Genomic DNA, 25,658 nt, shown 5'->3' on the forward strand with positions numbered 1-25,658 from the left:
AACAACAAAAAGGAAATTTACAGATTCTATTCACTTCAGAATAGACAGTGAGGTGGGTACAACACGGAAAACACAGGAGAAGCTATTCCTATCTGCAAGACACTTGGCCTGACTTCCAGAGACTTGTTTCTGAATACACTTAGCTGAGGGCAAGAAGACCTTCTCGCACATTTCTTAAAAGCAGAGGTGGCCTGCTGCGCACAGCTCTTTCAACCAGCGCAAAGTAGGAGCGCAGCTCGACTTAGTCTAAAAAGCTGCATCATGAATGGAGGCTGCCTGACCACGAAAGGAAAGGATAAAAACCCATTCATGTGCCCGTCAGATCTGACGTCTTATGAGACAAACAGGAGAGCTGAGCCCTTTGGTCCACCTCTACCTCCCTCCCCGCAGTCCTAAGTGCCTTCGTAGCAGTGCTGTCAGGTCATATTTGGCAGCACGTGACTGCTGCCTTCCTGCTGCTCGGGGAGCTGCCCTGCGAGCTGCAGCCCGACAGCACCCACGCAATACGTTGCCTGTGCCTGCAGCAACAGCCCTGGGAGCCAGAGGAACAAGGGATGATGGAGCTGGAGGGGACAACACACACAAAGTCGTGCCCCACAGCACCTACCCCACAACCTGACACACAACAGATCCCCTTCCCCAGGGCTGCCTGGGAGTCTCATTCCCCACAGGTCTGAAGACTACCTTTCTTCAAAAGCTGTGAAATGATACCAAACCTGGGCTTGCCTGTTTTCCATTTCGACACTTGGTAGTCTCCTAGCTTAGCCTGACAGAGAAGCCTTCAGATGTCTCCTTTGAGACGTCTCTCCTGTAAGCACCCAGTTTTAGAGACCCAAGAGCCATAGCAAGATTCTGGCAACCAAATCTCTGGCTGCTTACCCAAAGCAAGTTCTCCCTTTACTAGTTTGCTATCACTAGTTCAAAACACACACCACACCCACATTATTCTTGGCTCAGTTCCCGCCTGCTACCATAATGTCCCCATGATTCGTTCCATGCAACTGTAGAGCTGGAATTACAGCATTGCCGAAAGCCCTTGGAATGAAGCCTCTCTCTGAGTCAGAAACTGCAATACTGTTCTGTAATTACTGCAACGGGGGGGGAAAAAAATCAGTGAGTCAGTGGAAATGCTATGGCAGATCAAGAACTACCTGTTATTTTGAACTACGTGCTAGACGTTCTCTTAATATTTAGGAGAATTATAGCACATTTACTCAGGTATGCTTTTCTACAGCAGCTATATCCATACAGCTACTCACCACCATGCTACACCGATTTGCCACTTCTTCATTTATATGGTAAGAGGTAAGGATGGATGGGATGGAGGGAAGGTATGGAGGGATATAAAACAGAACAAGTGGGAATATTTCAGGATTTGGGACTGTAAAATAGATATAGCTGTTAACAATTCCCAAATTCCCAATTCCCTTATTTGAAGAACTGAAAGAGTCACAACTCTGCACACTTCTTTTAAGGAGCAGTAGAAAGATTCAGGTGTATGACTGAGGTTTGGGTGTGAGGCTAATTTAAGATGGCCTAAATGTGGCATTCAACGTGACAGCAAGAGAGTTCACCAGCGCAAAGAGCAGGCTCCTGATAGGCCACTATGCCCAAGTAGCGACCAGATGCTATGGTGCAATGGCTATGAGAACTTATTATGATACCTCTGGCAGCCCAATCCCCGAAGAGTGTTTGTAGATTAAGTTCAGCTTTGCTCCCTTTCCCACCCTCACCCTTCCTTCTCTTGCTCCAGGATGCAAGAGTGAGGCAGAGGTTCTCCCTAAAACAAGCACCCTGTGGAAATCTCCAGCAGATAACACAAAGCAAATGTGGTAGATTAAAGAATCCAGCCCCCAAAAAGACCCAGGCTGGCTCACCTCACCACAGACTTATTTACCCCAGTGAAGTTTAACAGGGTTAGAGCCACTGAAACAACCATGCCACCTGCCTGCAGAACACCCGAAGGACACACCGTGGCCACCACCAACAGCATCCCCTTCATGCTCCGTAAGGAGCCAGCTTGTTCATAAACAGTTCTCTAGGTCAAATTGGCACAGGCAAAGCCTTTCCGTTTGCAAATGAAAACCTGTCTGTCAAAGAGATAGCAGATGCATGGCCTACTTGGCCTACTCCTTTTCCCAGAGCAGCCCAACCAATTGGTCTCTGCTTCAGCCCACCAGAATTGCTACTCCTGCTACTGCCACGGGAAGCATGGAGGGGAAGGAGTTAAAGCTTATGAATAAGAACAGCTCCTTCCAACAGCAGCACTCTGAAGAGAAATCAGACCTAGAGAGGAGGTTCATACCCTGTGATCAGATCAGATGATGGAAACGATGGGAAGAGGAAGACGCTAGTCTTCCCTCCAGTTCTGACCCACTACTCCTTCTCCTAATCCTTCCTAGCACTTCAAGATACTTTGCTCTGTGCCAGGCTCTCAAATCCTCTCTAACTTCCCCACCCAGGTAAAACTGCATTTTCCATACACTGCAGAGAAGCTGTGAAGTTCTAGTTGCCGCAATTATGGCTTTCACTTTGCTAGGTCTAGTCCCATAGACTGTCATTAGTTAATTATACATCTATTATCTGGCTTTATGGTGGATTAAAATTCCTACTGTAATTACAGATGAGTTGCCAAGTGTTTAAGTTGAAAACAAAACACCCTGGATATATGCGTTGCGGAGGGGAAGAGGGAGACATTGAAGAATCAGTTGGGGACAGACAGGAAAGGAGTATCCCATATTCAGGTTATATTAATAAAAATTATCTGAAATAAAAGTAAATGGAAAGTCTCTGCAAAAAAAAAAGTACTTTCACATATATGAAATACATTTCTAATCACTGGCTGAGTGGCGGAGCTCAGAGGGTTGTAATCAGTGGCGCAGAGTCTAGTTGGGCGCCTGTGGCTAGTGGTGTCCCCCAGGGGTCAGTCCTGGGTCCAGTCTTGTTCAATGTATGTACATTGATGACCTGGAGGAAGGCACAGAGTGCACCCTCAGCAAGTTTGCTGATGATACTAAACTGGGGGGAGTGGCTGACACCCCAGAAGGCTGTGCTGCCATCCAGAGGGACCTGGACAGGCTGGAGAGGTGGGCAGAGAGGAACCTCCTGAAGTTCAACTAAGGCAAGTGCAGGGTCCTGCACCTCGGGAGGAAGAACCCCATGCACCAGTACAGGGTGGGGGTTGACCTGCTGGAAAGCAGCTCTGCTGAGAAGGACCCGGGAGTGCTGGTGGACAACAAGTTAAGCATGAGCCAGCAGTGTGCCCTTGTGGCCAAGAAGGCCAATGGGATCCTGGGCTGCATCAGGCAGAGTGTTGCCAGCAGGTCGAGGCAGGTGATCCTGCGCCTCTACTCCAGCCCTGGGGAGGCCGCCCCTGGAGTACCGTGTCCAGTTCTGGCCTCCCCAGTACAAGAGAGACATGGAACTCCTGGAGAGAGTCCAGCGGAGGGCTAACAAAGATGATGAGGCGACTGGAGCATTTCTCCTATGAAGGAAGGCTGCGAGAGCTGGGCCTGTTCAGCCTGGAGAAGAGAAGATTAAGGGGGGATCTCATCAGTGTGTACAAGTATCTGAAGGGAGGGTGTCAAGAGGACGGGGCCAGACTCTTCTCCGTGGTGCCCAGTGACAGGACAAGAGGCAATGGGCACAAACCGAAACACAGGCAGCTCCGTCTGAACATGAGGAAAAACTTCTTCACTGTGAGAGTGACAGAGCATTGGAACAGGTTGCCCAGAGAGGTTGTGGAGTCTCCTTCTCTGGAGATATTCAAAACTCACCTGGTCGTGATCCTGTGCAATGTGCTCTAGGTGACTCTGCCTGAGCAGGGGGTTTGGACTAGATGATCTCCAGAGGTTCCTTCCAACCTCAACCATTCTGTGATTACTAATATCTTCTCTTTCTTGCTCATTTTTCACACACAAAAATAGCCCATTTAGAACAGGATCCCCAATAAAGCAAAAAATGTATCATTGAAAGTTGAGCAAACTGGAATACAGCACAAAAAGCTCTTCACAAAAAGCTCCACTGAACAACAATAAAGGCTCATGAGATATTATGGAATAAGGATAAACACATCTCAGGGACACTCTAACCTGGAGTAAGATACTAGACTTAGCTCTGCACCAATGAAAAACAGTAGCAAAGAAGGGTCAAACTGGTCCCACTGCGTGTGTAAACATTTGTGACTTGTAAAGACCAAAGATCCAAATTTTCTTCCAGGACATGGGACATATATCCTCAAATCGTATGCCTCCCACCTTATAAGGAAAAGTTCTATAAGAACACTCTTTCTGTGTCTCTGACATTAACAGTACTGGTGCTATAGGATAAGGCAAGAGCAGAAATTTGAATGGATGTGGGTGAACTAGATGGAGTTCATCCTAGGGGAGTGTCAACTGCATAGTCACCAGGAATGCAATCTGCTGAGTGCTCAATACTGTTAACGTTTCTGTTTTGTTCAACTGCCTGCAGACACTTTTGCTTTGTCGCTGGGAGATGACAAAGCTTCATGCTTTCACATAGCACTGAAATGCCTCAACACCACCCATATGCAAGAAAACATAAAAGTATAGTCAAAGCAGAATGAAAAAGGCCAGGGGGATGGGAGGATAAATACAGGTAGAAACACTAACAGGAAAAGAGTGGAGCTTTTGAGAGTTTAAAAAAAAAAACAAAAACAAAAAACAGAACGAAAGCACTGGAGGGGTACAGAATTTGTTCACCTTAATGGGTTCCTTACACCAGGTCCAGTGTCTTGCTGTGGAAAACACTGCCTGACGGCAAATATCTACTGTGCTCGCTTCCAGGGAGTTACCAGTGACAAATGTTGATACTAGTGTCCCAAAGTGGAGACTACTAATCACCACAAATAGGCTGAATGGGCTACATTTATTCCTGCAGATATAGGCCAGAACAGGTTATAGCATTAGTAATTTTTGTGGCCAATCCACATCAAGAGATGAGGCAGAGACACACGCATCCCCCTTGGGAAGGCTTTCAGCGCCTACACCATTGAAATCCCTTCAAGGTACTCACCATACACATGTAAAGGACAGACGTTTCCAACGGCATCCTCAAAGCACTCCATGGACAGATGTTAAAAATTAATGCAACCTAGGGCTGAAGTTTTCCCTGCGAACATGTACTGTAAGGTAACACCCTTGTCACAATCATACAAACAAACTTAAAGCTCACATAAGTCTGCCCAGGTGCCTCAAACCAAGATGACCAGGCTCAAAGAACAAAAGTTCCTCTGTATGTGTGACGGAGCAAACATGCCACAAGTATCCTAAAATGCAACATCAGGAGGACATTGTCTGTTGTGCCTGCAATCAAGTCACTGTACTTAGCTTTAAAAAAAAAAAATAGAAAGAAAGAAAAGCACGAATGCGACCTTCACCACTTAGAAACATAACAAAAAGTCATGAAAGCCTTCTGCACTGCTGCTGGAAGAGAATGAATGGATGAATGGATTATATTCAGCATCATAAGTCATCCTTTTGTTTTTCACATACTGCTTCCAATAACAACAACAGCATTCTTAGTGAAGCTAATTCAAGCCTTGTGTTTGCAAACAATTCTGCTGAAATTAGTTGAGTTCTATGCTTTTAGCTCTATGCTGAGTTTAAAAGAAGTCAGGAAAGGCACAAACATGAGTCACATTGCTCCGGAAAATACTAATTGGATGAAAAGGTTGCTGTATGAGTTTTACCCTTGTAACAAAACCATCGACAGTATACAACAGATGAACCAAAGCAAGGTTATTTGTCATGGGAGCACTCAGAGCTGGCATTAGCGTGGCAGAATACACAGCTCTGTGATACTAAGGGGAGCTCAGGTTACTTAGACACTTCAGCAGAAGCGTGGAGAAGTGAGCAGGGGAAAGCGCACAGCTCTCTGGCCCAGCCCTCATGCCATCACCCAGCAGACACCTGTAACGCATCTTCATAGCTCTGAGACCAGCCAGGCCCTGGTTACCCTCATACAGGCAGCTTTCACAGAAGGGATCCACATGACAACTTCACATTACTGCAAAGACAGGGAAGAAATCTGCAGGGATGTACCCCAAGAAGAGGGGTGTGCCACGCCTAACCCAGCTACCCTGTGTGCTGGCGTGCCCCTGAGCCCATCCTGTGGGGCAGGGTGGGCTCTGACAGTCCTCTCTGCCCCAGAACCCTCCTGCGCTTGCCATAAACCAGCGGCAGGCATGGACTTGGGGTCATAAAGAGGTTTGGGGTTGGATTTAAGGTCATGTAGGGCCTAACATATGACATAGCGCTACTTCACAAAAACCAGTTTAGTATCAAAATAAAAGTACTTACAGCACCTGTGTTTAGGTTCCTATGTGATGTACTAGGATTCACTCAACTTCCCTGAGAAACATTTGCAAACACTGCAGTTTCTCATGCCTTAAGAGATTTTTGGATTATTCCATCCATTATGAAATGGCCTCAATATAATGTGAAAGCCTGCTTTGACATAGCTTAACTCAGCACTATATTTTGTTTCCTGCAACTAAGGTTACCCTCTTAAAAAAAAGAAAAAATATATAAGAAAACTACCTAAAAAATATAAGTTCAAAATCAATGCTAAAGATTAGGCCTTTGGGGAAAAGGAATAATTATAGAAAGATTTAAAAAATAAAACAGAATGGTATTAAGATTATGGGGTCAGATCACAGAAGATATAAAATAAGCTACTGAAATTAGGACATGAGAAGAGAGCTGATAAAAACCCACGTGGTACTCGCAATTTCAAAAAAATTGTATCATCTTTACCAGTTTTAGTTACAAGTCCTTGGCTGTCCCGTCTCTCAAGACAACGTTTTCAAAATTCACTTTTAAGGCAGCTTGTCTAAATTCATTAGTTCCGCACAAAGGATTGACCCAAATCAAGCGTACTAGTACTTTTGTGGGCTAATCAATTGGACCCTAAACCACAGTACATTAATTTCTCCTTCCTGTGACAGGCGCTGCCTACACAGAGGCACCTATCTAATCCATAGAGCATTACTTATCAAGCACTGATTCAGTAAGGCTATAGAATATACAATTAAAGCTCCAATTCAGGAAACCCCTCATATTCAAAAAGGACATTTAATCATGTGTTTAAGTGATCCTGTGTATCAGTCTGAATGTTTTTCTATATTGCAATGGGATCATGACCAAGTTAAACAAGTGCTGCGGTCTTAGAAAAAGCAATGAGACCCATGGATAGAAGTCTAATTTTAAATAGATTTTTCACAGATTCAGAATTACTATTTTATACCTATGCCTTAATATAGCAAGCAAGCCAATGACTTGACTACAAGTATGTATAAAAGAAACCCAATTTTGGATTACCATAAAATGTTGCTAAGTTGAAGTATTAGAGAATAAAAGTCAGTCAATATGTGTTCTCTTTGAGTAGGGCTTTAAAAAGTCAGATATCTAACTTTTCATGACAGCCTTCTGCACTATAAAATTTTTATTTTCAGAAAAATTGTTTTAAGAACAAGCAGCTTAAGTAAACACGCTGTCTGCTACACCAAAGGCAGTTTCTCTCACTTGTTTTCATTGGAATGCCTGGAAAAAGCACGAGCCCTTGAGCTGCTGTTCAAGAAGCACTGGCCTTATGGAGTATTTTCATATCATGCTAGCCACCAAAAAATAAATATATCAAATATTTTGAAAGGAACGTAGTTAATGAGGAGGCTCTTGCACAAATAAATGTAAGGGACTTAGACTGCACTAATTAAGGATATTATCCAGCTTCCTGACAGGTATTTTTATAGTAACATTTTCGGGTGCCTAAAGCACTTATTGAACAGCTTCCCAAGTCTCATATGTATCCAAGAATTCCAAAATATTCTAATAATCAAAAGGTTGTTAGGGCACATGTAAATCGCGACATCCCACAACTCTGTGAGGCACACTTGTAGGGCAACCATGCCTCTCCACTGTACTGTACTACTGCAAGATAGAAACGACTTGAAGACTTTAGAGCACAGGTCCTTCACTGCAACTTCTAGCAACCTTGTGCCAGTTTCTCCTTGGAAGGAGAGGTCCATGAGGACCATGGATATTAACTGAGTGTAACAAACCTTATTTTTTCTTTCTTTCCCTAAACAGATGCAACTCATTGCAATTGTGGGAATCCTTTACGTGTTTCCTTGCAACACTACTTTGGAATAAGTGAGAGAGAAAAAAAAAATGTGGGCCATTTTTCCCCTCTATTCCTAAAAAGCAGAGGAGTCGAAGGAAAGGGAATTCAAGTGCTAATGGTAAAATAAATGCTGTTACTCTCAGCGGACAGACAGCTAGGAGAAGCACTTTCCAATTACTTTCTCATAAAGTCTGAAAAAGAAATACTGCAGTCTGCTAGCAAACCAAAATACATAAACAAAGCACGGTATTCATATCTTCTCAATCCTAACATGAAACACAAAGGCAATATTCACTGAGTCTGTGAGGACAGAAGTAAGCCCTTCTGCTGGTGACGAGGTCAGATAATCGTATCACAGCAGCCACTAACTTCACCTGGCTCTCCCAGAGCTGTGCGTAAACTAGGACATATCTAAATTCAGGATGCAGCACAGCTGACATTGCTTTCAGGCCTGAAAGCAACAGACCAAATACTCCCTGCATCAGACCTACTGCACGTGAGCCCTTGGCATGCTCATGAGCATCGAGTTCGGCACAACCCAGATGAATCAAACTTAATATGCCTGAGCAGCTTGATGGTGCAGCCCGCTTACAGCAGGCTATCATAGTATGCCTGGTCTCACAGACAATCAGTAGCAAAGTTCCCTTAAAGTCTTATATTCACCCGGACAGTCACAGAGCTATGGAAGGTTGATCACCATAAAAAGCAGTGAAACAGGCAAACTGCAGCTATACAACAGACCCTGTGTATTTTGGCATCAAAAATTTCCAAATATTTTCAAAACACAAAGAAACAAAAAATTTTACCAAGCGTAATTCCAAGCATTAGTTACCTGAGTAAGAGTAGACTCTCAAGCTTATCTAAAACAATACCCCCATTCCTAGTGATACTATGCAACATCTGTTAATGCTGAGCTGCAAGGAATTTCCATCCAAACTACTACGGTGTACTATTCATGACTTCCTGTTGATAAAAGGTGACATACCACTACTAAGAAAACACATTCTTCATGACAATAACGACAAAAGCAAATGGTAGGTCTTGTTCGTTGATCACATGAAGGTTTTTGGTAATTGTAGCATAATAAAAGGAATTGAGCCCTTGAGAAGTCAAGTGTGCTGGTAACTTGGCTAGATGTCCTAGCAGAAACAGGGATAGGAAGTTTAATGTAACAATTTACCTTTGATACAGAAAAAGAAACATTTATTTTTGTTCACCGGGTAAGGAAACCTTGGGATAAGTTAACTCCTTGGGCTGGAATGTTTACAGTCCACAACAGGGTGCTTTCCGAAGATATTTGTGACAATGGCCTCCTCTAACATCAATGATTTTTATGATATTTGACACTCATATTGTTTAAGTGAAAGCATTGTAACTGCATGTGACAGAGAGATCTCTTTTATCTGTTTGCCTGTAGTATGTTCTCTTCCTCTAAGGCAGAATCAGCTGGGCAAGCAGGTTCCTCTGGCTGGAGATGGGTCCTTTTTTAGGAGCTGCCAAGGCTGCATTTGGAGAGAGCAGTGCCCTGACTGCAAGGCAGGCCAGGCAGGAGAGTGCTGCTACAGGGACCCCAGTTCCTACAGTCCAAGAAAGCAGAGACCACAGCCAAAGCCAGGCCTCAAAGGTGACAGCAAGAAACTTCTCAGGGCCAAAAAGTGTGCAGAATTTGCCAGAACCCAAAGAACCACTGAGCTGACCAAATCAATGAAAGAGATCCCCCCCGTGGAATCATGGAATAACAGCATATATTAGAAATATTTAATGTAAAACCATATATTGAAAAAATAACATATCTGGATATTTATCTTTAGGAGGCGTTGCTTGAGGACTGTTTTTCTACAGCCTACCATACGATGATACCTTTAAAATCTCTGTAATTTCATTCTGTCAGGCCAAGAAAACTGCAAGCTTATAAGATTATCCTCTTAGGATTTTGTTTATTACAAGCATCAGAAAAGCACTTTTATGCAACTTTAGATTTACATGAATATAAATTAAAAATAAGTTAGTTTTCCTTTTATAATAGTTTTTGCATGACTGCTTAGAGATTAGAACTATCAGGTACAATGTTTTAGTTTGACCCTCTCTAATCTGACGTTATAGATGAACATGCTCTTCAAGGTAACTAAAATAAAAAAGTGAAAATACTGAAACATGGAAAACTGTCTGTGATCCAAACACATCGCAATGACTTAGAAAGTTGAGCGGAAGAAAGGAGAAAGGGGGCCCTTGCTCAGTGGTCACTTTCAGGTCTTAGCTACAATGACATTCAGTGAATCAAAGATTAGGAGTCAAGTTTGAAGATTAGACCATGGGGAAGTCACTATGGCCAATACAAGCATTTTCCATTAAGAAAACAACATGTTTAACTACTAACTGTGCTGGAGTTTGATGAGAAGCAATATAGGGTCATTAAGAAGCAATAGCATAGGCTTGCACCCTAATATGAGTAGATTGCTTTGAAACTACTAAACACTTCTACCTACTGAAACAACTGACACTGCTCCTCACAACCACTTACTAAACTACTCCAAGTGTATCCCTAGACCATTCTTCTGCTAGTTTCTTGAGAGACAGGAGACCTACCAAAGTTAGCTGTGAAAGGGAATAAAGAAAGGACAGAGCACTAAACGAGTGCTGTGGCCAAATCTGCAGAGGCAAAAACGGGAAATAAACTCTAGTAACAATCCCCTAAGTTTCTCTCTGTTCATCCTCTCAACATCCAAGTTTGCTCCCCCTCTTTGCCACCCATGGCAAATGGCATGCCAGGGCACATGTCCTTGGAAGAGGCTGGCACACGCGCCTCCTTTTACACTGCCTGTTGCCCCAGGTTGTCCCCACCAACTCCAAGGAGCAGCACTCAAGGTACCCACCTCAGTAACAGGATGCTGTGAGTATTGAGCACTTCCGGCCTCTGATAGGTTTCGCACAGACCCTACCAGCAGAAGCTGCAAACTATGCTAGAATAACATTAATAGCTTCAGTTGCAACTAGCCTTATACTCCTGCCTAAGTTTAACAGCTACATATTTTTAAATTGCCCATATGTTCCCTTTTTATATAAATAAACATCTTTAAAAGAGCATGATCTTTTTTACTCTGCATCTTATTAACTATGTAAGAGAAACCTGACATTTTCTTAAACTTTAGTCAAAAAGCTTGACAGTAGCTCAGCAGGGGTGGGCTGACAACACTGCCTATACTGCAATGCAATGTCGTCTCATCGCTGTCTTGTCCTCTCCCACCTGACTTTCTGCATCCACCTTCTGTCCCTGTGTTTGTCTGTAAACACTCACAAAAAGGCTTTTGGCTGAACAGTGTCAAGAACAGGGGACACAGTATGTTTCTAAGGACGCTATGCAACCACTTAGAAATCCAGATGCCACTACAGAACAAATAATAAAACGTGCATCAAATGCATTTAGAGGTTTGCATTCATCATTCCCTCTCTCCAGCTCCAAATTTCAACCTTTACTATAGAAATAATTTCAGAAGAGAACAGAAAGTTATAAACATGCACGATTGCAGCCTTGAGAACCTTAATATCTTTAACAATTGGCTGGTCCCTACAGGATCTTAGCCAACAAAGTTTAAGGCCTGCCAATGGGAAGATAAGCAACTAGGAATAGTTGCAGGAAGCTGCCCTACCTCCAGGCACTCGGAAAAATGAGCATCTAGAACATTGCACTGAAAAAACTCATAGCCTTGCTACGCTGTAAAGAGAAAATCTTACAGAAATCCTAGCTTTCTGGTAGCTGATCCTTTAATTATGACCATGACAACTAATGACCCTGAAATAGGCATTTTGTCTCCTTTGTTAAATAATTAGGGAAAGCAGTTATGGCAAGAGTTCTTAATTTCCCCTCTACTCCTCTCCCCAGAACCATATGTTTCCACCATTTGTTGGCCCATCATGCCAAGATGTGGGAAGCTGTCACCAAGGGGGTTGCAACTGGTCAAGCCATGTACACTACTTGAGTATTTGCAATAAAAACATAGACCAATCCAAAAAAACCCATGCCCTCAAAGTAGTATCAGCTAAATTTAATATATATGGCTTTGACTTCACTCTAGGTAAAGGTCATGACCCTCCTTCCTCCAAATTCTCTCTGTAAAGTGTAGATGGAGACTCCTCACCACCGAGCTGTGGTGCTGTGGAGAGGCCAAGAAAATGCAACACTGCATCCTCTCAGTTGTGCAAAACTTCAGTAAGTTCCTGTCGGCCCCGGGAGTTTTACCTTAGCCCTGTACTGTGGGAACACCACTGGGAGGGGTTCCAGGGTCAGTGGCTAGCTGAGAGTCCTTCGCTCTCAAAGAGCCTCAACTGAGCGCAACAGTAAATAGCCCACAGGATCTGACAGTTTTCCCTAAAAGAAAAAAAGACTACCTTTTCCCCAAAACTGTAGTGACTACATCTTTGTAACCTTCTTTTGGCAGGGGTAAGGAAAGGGGGGGAAAAGACGACCTCATTTTCCTTCACCTTCTCCCCACCTCCACCCACCAGAGCACTTCCAAAATTGAATGCAGGCATAACACATGAACCTTCCCATCCACTACTCAGAAGTAGCCAGAAGTAACCAGTGTCAACCTGTGCTTCACAGTTGCTGCTTAATCTTGGAATTTTCTTCACATGTAAATGATTAGCCTATATAGCAGCTGTTATTAAATGTGTTTTTGTTTCCATGTATGTAGGGTTTTAGAATAAGTAGTTTTCAATGATTTGCAGCTACATATACACAAGACCAAGGAATTCATCCCTAAGCCACAGCAATATAGGCTAAATAAAGGCATAAGTAAAGGCAGCCCCAGAGGACCCATTTTAGCCCCTGAATATATGGGTACAGCTCTCCTACTGCAATGCCTTCTCCTTTTTGCAAATACACAGTGCACATAAGGTTTTCAGATCTGCATATTTGCTCACTGGCAGTCTGAAGATCTTGTACAACCAAACATGAATATCAAAGCATCTGTCAGACACCCAGACAGAATCCACTCTTTGAGCAATGACTCACATCTTACACTTTCCCTCCTCTCCTCATTATTACAGCAAAGGAAAAGGTAGAAAAGCTTGCAACAGGCACAGACCTTTTCAATTAAAGGGGAGGAATGTGACCCTGACAGTACAATGGTATTTTTCTCCTTCTGGTAAAATGTAATTCTGTACTCTGCTTATGTCTCCTAATCAGCATCTCTCATCTCTCCTCCAGACAAAAAGACAGCGCATAGAACAACTCCCCATTCCTGGTGTGTCTAAAATGAGCAGTTACAGCACCATGCTGATGCGTTCTAGCATGCATAAGCCCTCACACACAAGGTGGACTTTTCCAAGGTAACGCGCTGGCTATCGTTTCCAGAAATTGCACCTCTTGACTCCACCATCCTTAGTGACATCAACTCCAGGTCAACATCAAAAGAAGACTTATCCGAGTTCTGGAGCCTCATACCTAGTCCCACTCTGACTCACTCTATTACCCCTATTTATGGTCTTCGAAGTCTGTCAGAAGGGTACAGCATTTCTCCAAGTTTTATATAAAACAGAACTTAAAAAAAAAAAAAAAAAGAGTCCCTTGAATACAGCATCCCTGAAACTGCCTTACTTGAGGGAGGTTAACAGTTCTGTAGATTGAGCCAGATTCACTTGGCTTAAATCATTGTAGCTACTGCTGGTTGTCTTTGGGACTCAGGCAACATTGACTCTGATGGAAACACGGGGCGCAAGGACACTTTTAGGTTCCACTGTCAAGTGACCCAAATTTCACTCAAGTTAAAACTGTGCTTGCAGGCATCAAAAACATTCAAAGAATCAGGTAAGCTGATGCCATTTCTACTTATAGCACTTGTCTGACTCCTGTGATTAACCAAGGGATTTTCCCCTTTAAAGGCTAAGCAGATTCCCCTAGAAATACAGTAAAAAACCACCTGGACCTTGAGCAAACCATAACCTTTTCCCTTTAATAAAACAGAACAAGGGGGACCAGAAATGGGGAACAGTTATGTCATTGCTGGCAAGCATCTATATATGCAAAGAGATCCAAGAAATTGCATCAGTAAAATATTTCATATATAGCTACATTTTCTCTTTGAAAGTGTGCTTGCAACTCATTTAACCTAGTCATGCTCTCATGCTTTCAAGTTTCCATTCAGCACTGCTGCAGTCAGGTCTGCTCCTCACAGAAAAACAAGGAGTTGGAGAAGTCTCACTTCAGTAGGAAGTGCAGGATGAGGTCCTCTGTAATTTGAGCACTTATCTTTTTTTTTTTTTTTAAAGAGTGTCTTAATATCTGCTAGCAATGATCTATTTTATGACTGTAACATGCCCACTCAGTTCCCACTGAACTGAAACCATTTACAAGAGACACAGAGAAAGTTTACTGAACACTATTTTCTTACTGATCAGCACAAAGTTATTTGGCACAAGCACCTCTGTAAATATTTGTCCAAGACTGGGTAAATTTGCAGTGTAGGATGGCCCTCAGACCTGTACTTCTCTGATGAGTGAAGAGGATCATAGTCTAGCACTGGAGCTCAGCTTTGCTTCAGCAGAAATACAAAATGATGGAGGTCAAGCTTAGTATCATTTCTCTCTTGGGATCTGTTCTTTTTTGTTTTGTTCCCCTTCACAAACAAGAAGATTAGTATTTTTAAGAGATGGAATGAATATAAGACTGTTCTTGGCTGTTCTGGGTAATGAAGAAAGTTTGTGAAGTGCATTACACAAGGCCTGGCTTTGGCAGGGGGAGGCTGGCCGGAGAGGGGGGAACCATACCCACCTCCCGGGGAGCACTCAGGGGAAGAGAACAGATTTGGAATCCTCCTCAGCCTCCTGAAAATAAAGGTAATGTCTGCTTTGATATATGCAAGGAGGTCCAGTGGACTCAGTTTGTGGTAACACTGGCAGCCTGCCACAGTATTTTGTTCACATGCGCTTGTGACATCCACAGGCCTAAAGCTGTAATTATGGTCTCATGTTTCACAATACTACCAGCCCAGGAGATATTTATGGATCTGATATGCGGGATCTATAGGCATTGCGTAGTTTCAGACATATCTAAGAAAGCTCCCTGGCCTAGAAGAGGGACAGCAAGTCTTTAGAAGTTCAAGCTACATACTCCACTGGGACTCACCACTAAAAGTCCCCGCAAGGTCTGAACAGGGCATATTACAGGCATAGGCCTCAAACTTAGGCCATATATATTATCAGAAGCGTACTGATGAACTGGGAACTAGGTTAAGTATTAGCACCGCTTGTTTTCCTGTACAGTGACTTGCTTCTTTCCACAGCTGCATTTTAAACTTACTAAGACTGTAGTAAGGACAAGCTATTTTCCTCCTCCAACAGAAGGGAAAGGTCAGGTAACCGCTTCCAGGTTATTTATTTATTTATTTTTACCAAGCTTAGGAAGCATGAGGCAATACAGTGCAATCCAAGAACCTAACTGGAGAGAAACAGCTCCACACAAACAAAATCACTAAAATGTCACCATCTGTAGGAAAGAGGACAGTGACTGGCAATGCGGAGCATACAGCGTACAGTTCAAAGTGGAGAACAGAAACCATACAGCCAAATACAATTCCTACATGAAGCTCAGGGAGGTTTCCATGCCCTTGTAAGAGCAGACAGCACTTTGTGTTAAATACCCGCATCATACAGTAAGATGCATGGGACAAAGGGAGTCTGATTCTCGTCATACTGGCTTGGCCCTGGAACACCTCCAGTTTATTTTGAAAAGGAATACCTCCCACTTTACCACAGCTTTAGACACTCTGCAAACACGTTCTTCTTAACATATTAACCTTAAGAATTGTTTCCAACAGCATAACTACAGCAATCCCCTTTTCAATGTACTATTTTTCCCCCGCAACATAGCTCACGCTCACTGAGAGAAGAGTTTAAGCCACTTTCATACTATGACAACAACCCATACACCCACTCACATTTTCAGGCACAGACAAGTCCTAAGCAGGAGGAGAACCAGGCCAAATATTTTCCAAAACAAATACATTAAGGATATGAATTTGAAACTTCTGTTTCCAGAAACACTGGTATTCCAAACCCAAAGCTCGCCCTTAACCGAGAGCACTTGCCCTTCAGTCTGAGAGTAGCCAAGCATATCACGTTACTGTGCCTACTCACAGTCAGCTGTAAAGCTGCACAGCAGTATCTCAGTCATGGCCTATATCTGCATTAAAATTCACTTCAAAAGCACTCAATGTCTATTCATAAAGAGGATGGGAAGTCACATTACGCTGTTTCCTTAGCTATACTCCTTTTAAGGATTTTAGTACTTAAACTGCTCCATGAAGGAGGAGGACATTTGATGTAAACGTAGGAAGCAGAATACCTTCGTACTACAGAAAATAACCTTATAACAAGCCAGAGTGAAACATCTTTATTACTGAAGCAGCTGGTACTGAGAAAGCCTCTTACTGAGAAAAGAGAAAGCGGTACGAACGTACCAGTAAACATGCAATTTTCTGTTCTATTTAGTATTAAAAAAAAAAAAAAAGCACACTAGGAAACAAATGTATTGCACATTTAGTACGTGCTTACTTAAACTCCATAACCCTAAACCCTGAACAGATTAGAAGTGTACATTAACACTTCTCATACAGATCAGTATATTTTCCCTTCACAATATAGAGAAATAAGAAATGCTTTTAAACCAGGAAGAAATCTGTGCATTTCAAACTCAGACTCCCTGTAGCTTAATCAAATATGTTTTCAGTATGAAGTGACTTCTTATATTTAAGCTAGAGCAGATATATGACTGATAGTATGCCATCTTAGCAACTGCTTTTCACAGAGATATGTCTTAATACTGCAGCATTTTCAAACACTTCATGCAGATATTCCTTTAAAAGTTACACCAACAAAACTATTTTCACCCTTTTGGAAAGTACTTGATGACTATGTAATTTTCTGTGTCTTTAACAGTCTAGACTCCAATATTTCCTTTTCGTCTGAGCTCTAAGCACCACCCAGTTAAAGATTTTAGCCAAATCACATATAACATTTATTTTAGCTCTTTAATCATACTGTTTCTTACCTTTGCTGTTAACTAAGCATTTTCTGTTTTCTTCCACTATAAGCAAATGTTGGCTTTCCATTGCTTTTGTTATTTTTTGCTTTTAAGGAAAAAATAGACAAAAAGCTATATTCCAACATACCTTGAAAGGAGAGTAGCATTCACTCCCAGCTGTTTGACTTTTCAATAGCTTCACTCACACTTCAGTGCTCCCAAGGACCATACTGTCACAACCACTGTAGCTTACAATCAGAGGCAGAGGCAGATTTCTCTTGCATACCCTTTTCCTCTCCTCTGTGTATCTGACAGTTGTACACTTTTCAGGACTGTAACAGGACTTGTCTCCCTCCCCTTTTGCCACTCGGATAAATAATCCCCTCCCTGCTATTAAGAGCATGCTGCCATTATATCTTAAAAGCACGTCACAGCTTGTATGCAGTAGCTGTGGGAAAGCTGCATTTATTTATACAGGAAGCTTCAGTACAGCACTTCCTACTTCCCATCCGAGTCTCAATTCAACTGCAGGTGATTACTTAAACCGGGTCAGAGATTCCAGCCAACACATACCCTAACCTTCCTATTTTGGATATCCGTCCTGCTTTTAATTATAACTCCCATCTGACCCCTGACAAGATAAAACTGAAAGAGAGAAAGCATTAGATGTGACACTCATAAAAAAAACCTCTCAACTGCCGTTTAACCTGTTTTAGGATAGCAATTTGTGCAGCAGCTGACCTGTTGGCAGCTGATGCCTGAAATATTGTTGACTTCTGCTTATCTGCACACGTGCAAAACGTGATCTAAAAGCAAAGTGATTTCTTCATGCTAGAGCGGAGTGAAAATCTAAACTCACATAAATAGAGTATCAGTGTAATTTCAGATCTGAGTGCTTGACTGTGCTCAGCTTATTTTGTCAATACTAAATATTGACTCCTAAAGCTGTAGAGAAGTTAGAAATTTTGCAGTTCTGTACTCCATACTCGGGGAGAGATGGTGTGATCTGCAGGAGCAGGTATTATGCTGCATGACACCAAACCCTTGAGAACTTCTCTCTTCCTGCTGTAGAAAAGGTACACACCCACAGATAAGAAGAACAGATATATCAAGGTGCAGTGGGTGTAGAAAAACAGAGGGAGAAACAAGTACAGATGCTAATCTATAATTTTCTTTTTATGATAAAATAAGTTTACTTTGTACTTCATGTAATTATTTCTGGCATTTTGCCTTCAGTACTTTACTGTAGAGACTGATGTATAGGCATTTCTTTGGGGGTACAAGGAAGCTCATAACTGAACTTCTAGGTTTTTTTTCAATTATATTGCACCAGAAGAATTTAAGAAAATGCCAGAAAGCTTGTGCAAGTTGAATTCAGCTTCCTTGCTACCTATGCATTACAGCTTTGTTTGAATAATATGATCACATACTTTTTCCCCCCTTAGAAGAAGTACAGACTTTATCAATCTACTTAACATCGTGTGCTTTGTATAATTCTTTATCTGAGGAAGGAGGGCATAGCACCCAGAAAAAATACAGCTATTCTAACATGTGGAATCATCTTTATCCCTAAACTATTCATCAGTCGGATTAGGTCATCTACAGCCATGTCGCAGACATTGCCACTTGAGCTAGTAGAGCAATTACCTAGCAGAAGGAGACTTTCATCCTCAGTAGGGATCAGCCCTAGACAGAAGACAAGAAATGCTTGATTTCAGACCTATTGGTTAGACTGAAGAGCACTAGCGAAAATGTGGAATGCTGTGTTCAAATCCACAACAGAAAAGGAATATCCTTCAATGGCTAGATTTTTATCTTCCATCTCTTTTCCAAGTGCCAGCCAGCTTCAGCCTCTATCACTGTCTTTTTCACTAACTCCCCTTTTTCCTCCTTCTGTACCAGCTCTTCTTCCTGTGACTTCTGCCTTTGCTACTATGCCTCCATCACACAGGTTCGTGTTACGCATCGGAGGAAACACAGCAAGAAAGCTGCTCTCTCCTCCTGTGTCCAGCACCACAGCACTTCAACAGCAAAAGCACAATTCTCTTAAAAAAGAGAGTGGTGAGAGAAGGATGAAAGAAGTCAAGTCACTCGTACAGGTGTAGGGAAAATGGGAGGATGGTCCAGAAATTGAACAGGGATTCTCAGCTAGTAGCAAAGGCAGCAATGATATCTGGTTTGATACTTTCTCCTTGCTGGCCCAATAAAACAAAAACAGAAGCTTCACTGCAGTAGCCTCCAGCAGTCAGGAGAAACTACTGCAGATAAAAGCTAAGTCATCCTTCCCTCAGTTGCATGACCAGTCCTGCTTGCTACCAGGGGGGCCTGCTCTTTTGAATCATGAAAACCAGATTAGTCCATTAAAATGCTGATAAATTCTGGAAACTTCAGCCGCAAACAGCACATGCTATTTTATTCAGCATCCTACTATGTATCTCTGTGCAGGAGAGTTATAATTTGACTGCACGAGCATGCAAAACTGCTGCATGTTCACAGCAGCACCGATTTCCCTTAAGCATCACAGAATTGGTGAGAAACACTGCAAACGTTTCTCAGGCATTTAATTTTCTGGAAAATGCCGACATGTTCAAGTTTAAAGCATTTCACTTCTAGACCAGCAAGTCCTAACCTGTGGTCCATAGCTTTACATACAGGGCAATCACTCACTGATACTCTGCGGACAGCTGGCTATTCCTCTGCTTCTGTCTTCACCTCTCTGCTTACCCAGGATCTTCACAGCAAAGAGCAGTCCCTGCTGATGTGGTGCTGTACCAGAGGTCAGGCCATAAGCACTTGAGATGATTGACATTGATGATTCTTTCCATTGCCATCACCAAAAGTCCTGAGCTGGACTATTATGAGCTCTTCTGTCAAAATGATTTCCTTACCAGCTATACCTCAAACTCTTTCCTTACCAGCTATACCTCAAACTCAGTTACCTCATAATTTTACGGAATATATCTTCTTGGCAAGCTACTTTTGTGAAGTGTTATGAGTCATGATCAAACTGCTACCCACCTGAAATCTGTGAATCTCTCAACCCGAAATGATTGATTTCCCTTTCTAGCCAAGAGATAAAATAAATAAAAAATACTAGTGGAGAATGTCACACAATGCCAGTCATGTCACAAACTAATTCCTCCCCATTTAATATTTTCTTCAATCACGGTGATACAAAACACAATTCATTTTTTGGACACTTAGTAACTGACACTCTTATGAAGTTGGGTGTCGGGGAATCTCTGACCTGAGATAATGCATACCAAAATGCAACATCACAGTGCATTTTCACTTGAGTTAATAGCCTGAATAAGAGTAAAGGTTGGTTACTAAAGTTACTGTGTCATCCCTGCAGCTATTCAAAATACTTACAAAATGACTAAGCCACCCTGGCATTAACTAAAATTACTAATTAATTTATGAGGTAGTTGGGTAAAAAGGTAATAGCATGACCACTGAAAAGCTCTCTCACATCCCACAAACTGAATACTATTAACAGCAAATGAATACACTGAGTTGGTATAAAACTAACAAACAGCTTCATTATTATTCTAGACAAAGAACTAGGAATAGCCTCTGAGGGAAAAAAAGAAATTGTCACTACCCTGATTCACAACTATTCAACTGATAAGAGGGAAATAGCCCCCCAAAATTGCTATCTATAGGTGTAAACAAAAACAGGTTTTGTGACAAACTTTCTAAACCCAGGGCCCGAGTCCTACTCAGAGAAAAACTTGTCTATACCCACTTCACTCACTGTACATGAAAATTACCGATTTGCCTACATAAAAATGTATTTGCATATGTAAGAGATAACACACCACAAGCAGAACACATCTTGATGTGCAACATAGCTAATGTTAAAAACAAAAAAAAGAAATTGTTTCGTGCAGTCAATATACTTTTACTATTTGAAGCTGCAAGTACAGGGCCCCTACTGTCATGGGCTAAGAATAGTTTTCTTCAATGGGAAACTATTTTAAAGGGGGATTCCACCACCAGAAGTCGTTTGCACTAGCTTCACGAGACTAATGCCTTAAAAAAGAATCTCTATTCACTATCTATATATATATTTATATAATCACACAGAGAATGCTAGAAAGTAGATGTCAGTGTAAAAATACAGAGCTATGTAGTATTTTGCGTGCATACAAACTTTAGTCAGAATAGCTACAAGAAAATCAAGACCACGTCTTTTCCTGTTTAAATAACGCTATTGTTCCAATATTCTGACTTAGTATGCAAGTCACTCTCTGACAAACCAGGCTTGAAATCTTAATTATTCGCTTTAGCTAAAACATACGAAAACTTTATTGTAAGGTGTTTTGAAGTGAAATAAATCAAGTTAAATTATTTTGGAAGAGTAGTGGGCACGAGCCTAAAGAGCTTTTTTTTTTTACAGTAAAAAAGTGAGTGGGATGGCACACTGTCTACTGAACATGTATAATACTTATTACCTCAAAACATTTGGCTTTGTCTCAGGCAGATACAAAGAAAAGTGGAAAAGTGACTTGTAGTCACCCTGCTCTATAAATAAAGCAAAATGCAATATTCATTAAAATTTGCTGACACAGCAGACCATCTCCAAAACACAATCATATGGCTTCCACAAAACTCTCTTTCTTCTCTACAGATATTTTTTCCTGTGCTTATAATCTGAAGTACTTCCTGACCTACTGGAAACTAGCTATTGGTATTTGTCCCATACAGCACAGTGCCAGATGAAAGAAAAATAGTCTCACCAGAAAACAGTAAGAAGACAGTCCGTTACCCCAGGGGGACCTCTGTACTTGGGCTGCTTAGAGATCTTGGCTGAAAGACCTATGTCAATGGCTTTGACAGCTTCCTGGATCCTGCAAGTCTTAAGAGCAAGTATATTTACCTCCCCTGGAAACCCTGTTCATAGCAGAGCTACACTGGTAGCGCTGTCAGGAGCGGGCTCTTTGTCACCAGCAATCAAACAGCTCTGCAAAAGCTCTACAGAAATTGTTAAATTCCTCTGGCTCCTGGCTGATCACTAGGGCTGCTCAGTTACATGAAGAAACGGTAAGGGAAAAGAAAATGAGGTGAGTTGACAAGACTCTGCCATAACTAAAATGCTGGGAAGTTGCCACTGAATGACCAACATCCGGCCCAGGAGCCAGCAGCGCAACCCCCCAACACAAAGCCTGTGCTCGGCCACCTCTTTACAGAGGTCCCTCAGACCCCAGGAGAGGAGAGGTTACTGTCATCCCTTCTCTCACCTTCTCCTGTGCTAGTGACATGCCAATCAATCAGAGACAGCAGTCATGGGACATGATGGCTCTGCTTCCAGTCCCCTGGCAGCAGAGCATGCAGGACACTTCTCAGGGACTCGGAGATCGCTCTACCCAAATGGGTTCAACTCCCTGGCTAAGGGAAGTAGTTACGCTGTTGAAAACAATTCTTTCCCCTAAACCAGCACCCCACCATGAATTGCCAGGAAAAAAAAAAAAAACCAGCTTGCCTTGCTCTCACACTCATATGTAATACATACTGATATCAAGCTGCTGAGGTCTCCTGTGGATCAGATAAAAGGTGAGAATTTATAACTGTCAAAAGAGCAATTTATAAACGAGCATTCGCAGGACCATGTTGCATACGCACAAAGAGGAGACACTGAAGCTTTCCTCTTTTTCTGCTGTCTCTTAAAGTAAGCACACATTTTTAACAAGAGTGTATAAAGATTGCAGGGGAAAAACTTAAGGCTTAGTTAAATAAACTTATCTTCTATTAAACATGCTCACAACCAGCTCCAGAGCATGGCACAGGCTTTAAATTAGGAACAGATTTTTTTTTTTTTTCTTTTTTGGCTATGTGCCCAAAATGACACAATCTGTTGACTTTTAACCAAGTGCTTTGGTAACGTACCTAGAATTGCAGTGACTCCAGACATCAGAATCATAATCAATTTAAAAACTGAGAGGGCAAAACCGTACTGGCAGCCAGGACAGGAAACTTCCTCTGTAACAGAGGAGGTCACTAACCTGTCCTTGTAATGACAAAAAAATGTGCACATACTTTTCACTCCTCCATTTCCACTGCTTCTTCTGTCCTGCCTCAAACTCTCCACTGCCCTTTTTTGGAAATATTAGAAGACAGCTTTATTCCAACCTAAGTCAGTCTCCTAAGTGATGGCATTGCCCTAGCCTGGTGTGTCTCTATTAAAAGGCTTAAAAAACAGCCGGGGGGGAGTGCAGCTTAATGATGCACTTCAGCCCAGACCTTGTTTTAACTATATCTGCCAGCATGGGGGATGGACAGGTCAGAGATGAGACAGAGATGAGGCACCTAATTCTACCGCAATTAAAGTCAGTGGCAGGGGCTTCCACAGCCACCCAACAGACAGGACCGAGGTGTGGGGCTAAAACATATCTCATTCACATATGACATTACCCCTTTTCTTTAGTATTTAGGCACAATAAGGACTTACCTCTTTGATTAACTCAGGGTGAGGAACAGCATCCAAGTTGTGAGGAGCTCCTCCAGCGCACTGATTGCGCCTGGAAGTTCTGGAACCAAAACACACCCACCTGGGAAAATTGAGAATTTGTCCCTTTCTTCCAACATTCCTCCCCTTACTTGATTCTTTGAGGGTTTTTTCACCCTCTCTTTCTCTGTTCCCCTCATCATTTTAGCCGCCTTTCTTTACCTTAATTTACATCTCATCTATTTATGCTGAGACCAGACGAGAAAAGGTTTGCCCAGAGATCCTTTACTCCCTAAGGATTTTAATTATGTGGCTACATAATCTCATCTCATTGAGTTAGCCCATTTTAAGGATTTCCAGTCTTTCAGCACACCACCGTAGAGCTGTTTGAGTAGGCCTGTCTTCACCCTGCTGTTTTAGGCTGGCCTCCTACGTAACTGCAGCATCCTATAAGGACATATTAGCATTTCCCAGATGTGGAGCAGCAATTTCTTAAAATACGCTCACTTGTTCGCTGGCAGTTATCTGATCATACCACAGCTGTAGTAACAAAATCCAGGATTGTTCCGTACTCAGATCCCTTGTTAAGCTAGTGACAAAAAATTTTTCCCTCCTCTACTCAGAGCAGAGAAGAGAGGAATTACAGCAATATCCTTGAAAGGAGATGTTTAACGCACACCACCTAGCAAGTGGTTGTTAAATTCAACAATCCCCAAATTAGCACAGCAGGAGCTCAAAAATAAGCAGATTGCTTGCTGCGTGCAAATCACATATGGATTTTTCCAGGTGCCCTGAAAAGATTTGTTTTGTTTTGTTTTGTTTTTTAACTCCGTGCTGTTTATTTTTGAGTTTTTTACACTCAAGTGCCAAATAAGTTTATTAAAAATATATACTTTTTACCTAGTAATTTTTTAAAAATCTCTTATGAAACTATATATATCATTTTTGGCAAAGACAATCTCTAGGTAAAGGAAGACAAGTTTTACAAGACCTAGCAGGGGCAGAAGGGCAAGAAGCATACAAAAACCTTTGCTTTTCCAAACACTGCTGAAGTCCAAGTAAATAGTGTTTTCTGCTTCATTACTATCTACAGTCACTGAAGAAATGACAAGGGAACTCATCTTTTTGTTAAGCATGACTTCATTTTTGAAAATTTACTGGCTCTGTTTAACTCCCTTACACTTATCAGGAAGAAATTTAAATAGATTTTGGTATATCCTCCACCTTTTCATTTTATATGTACGTATGCATTTCCGGTGGTATGACAAAACAAACAAGTCAAGGGCAAAATTTATCAATAAATTTGTTCCCATAAAGAATCACTTTGTATCATATGCTATAAAAAAAGCTTTGAAATGTGAGCTCTGAATCCATGTATACTGCATAAGTTTTATCTTTCTGTGACCAAGGTACACGAATTCAAGGATGCATTATGAAGAAAATACATACAGTGAACTCCGCCTGCTTGTAAATAACTAACTCTTCTCCCTCATTATATCCTTAGGATAATTGTCTACACACTTGCATTTTGCAAATCTGGAGAAAAGGCACTCTCCCAAGTTACAGTGCAGTCATAGGAGCAGAGATGCTGCATTGTGGAAGATGAAAAGAAGGACTTAGAGAGAAGAAACAACTGACCCACTTGCATGAAAAAAAGTTATGACTTCTCTCACTCCTCACATGACTTAAGCTAGTTAGGTCAGCTCCCACTTTCTCTAAGGGAAGCAGATAGTAAGAAGTTTCCAGGATCTTGCAGTCCACCAAGGAAGTATGAAAGAACCTGAAGGTAAAGGAGAATCAGGGGCCAACGGTAGGGAAACTATTTGACTCCCTTGAATATGAAATGAAGTGCATGAAAAGACTGAGCATAACAATCTCTTGTCTCTCTCCTAACTTTTGATTCACTCGCAGATTCCATTTACTATATGGAAAAGAAGCAAGAGAAAGGGAGGAAAAATCATACACAATTTCAGAGTATCTTTAACATTGCATGAAAACCACACAAAAAAGAAAAAGCTATTTCAACATAACATATTTTGCTAACTGATT

General features: G+C 41.9%; 1 protein-coding gene across 7 annotated transcripts in view; it reads right to left on the bottom strand.

The window, feature by feature from the left end:
* RNF144B (ring finger protein 144B) overlaps nucleotides 1-25,658 on the bottom strand; it is a 99,502-nt gene that overhangs the window by 43,284 nt on the left and 30,560 nt on the right. The window contains exon 1 of one of the 7 annotated variants that reach the window (XM_009688743.2): nucleotides 17,310-17,720. The exons of the other annotated variants lie outside the window; for them this stretch is intronic. The gene's annotated coding sequence lies outside the window, so the exon portion shown is untranslated. Of the gene's footprint in view, nucleotides 1-17,309; nucleotides 17,721-25,658 lie in introns of those variants that run through there. 7 annotated transcript variants of the gene reach the window in all.

The sequence above is a fragment of the Struthio camelus genome, chromosome 2, assembly GCF_040807025.1.
Source record: "Struthio camelus isolate bStrCam1 chromosome 2, bStrCam1.hap1, whole genome shotgun sequence".
Lineage (NCBI taxonomy): Eukaryota > Metazoa > Chordata > Aves > Struthioniformes > Struthionidae > Struthio > Struthio camelus.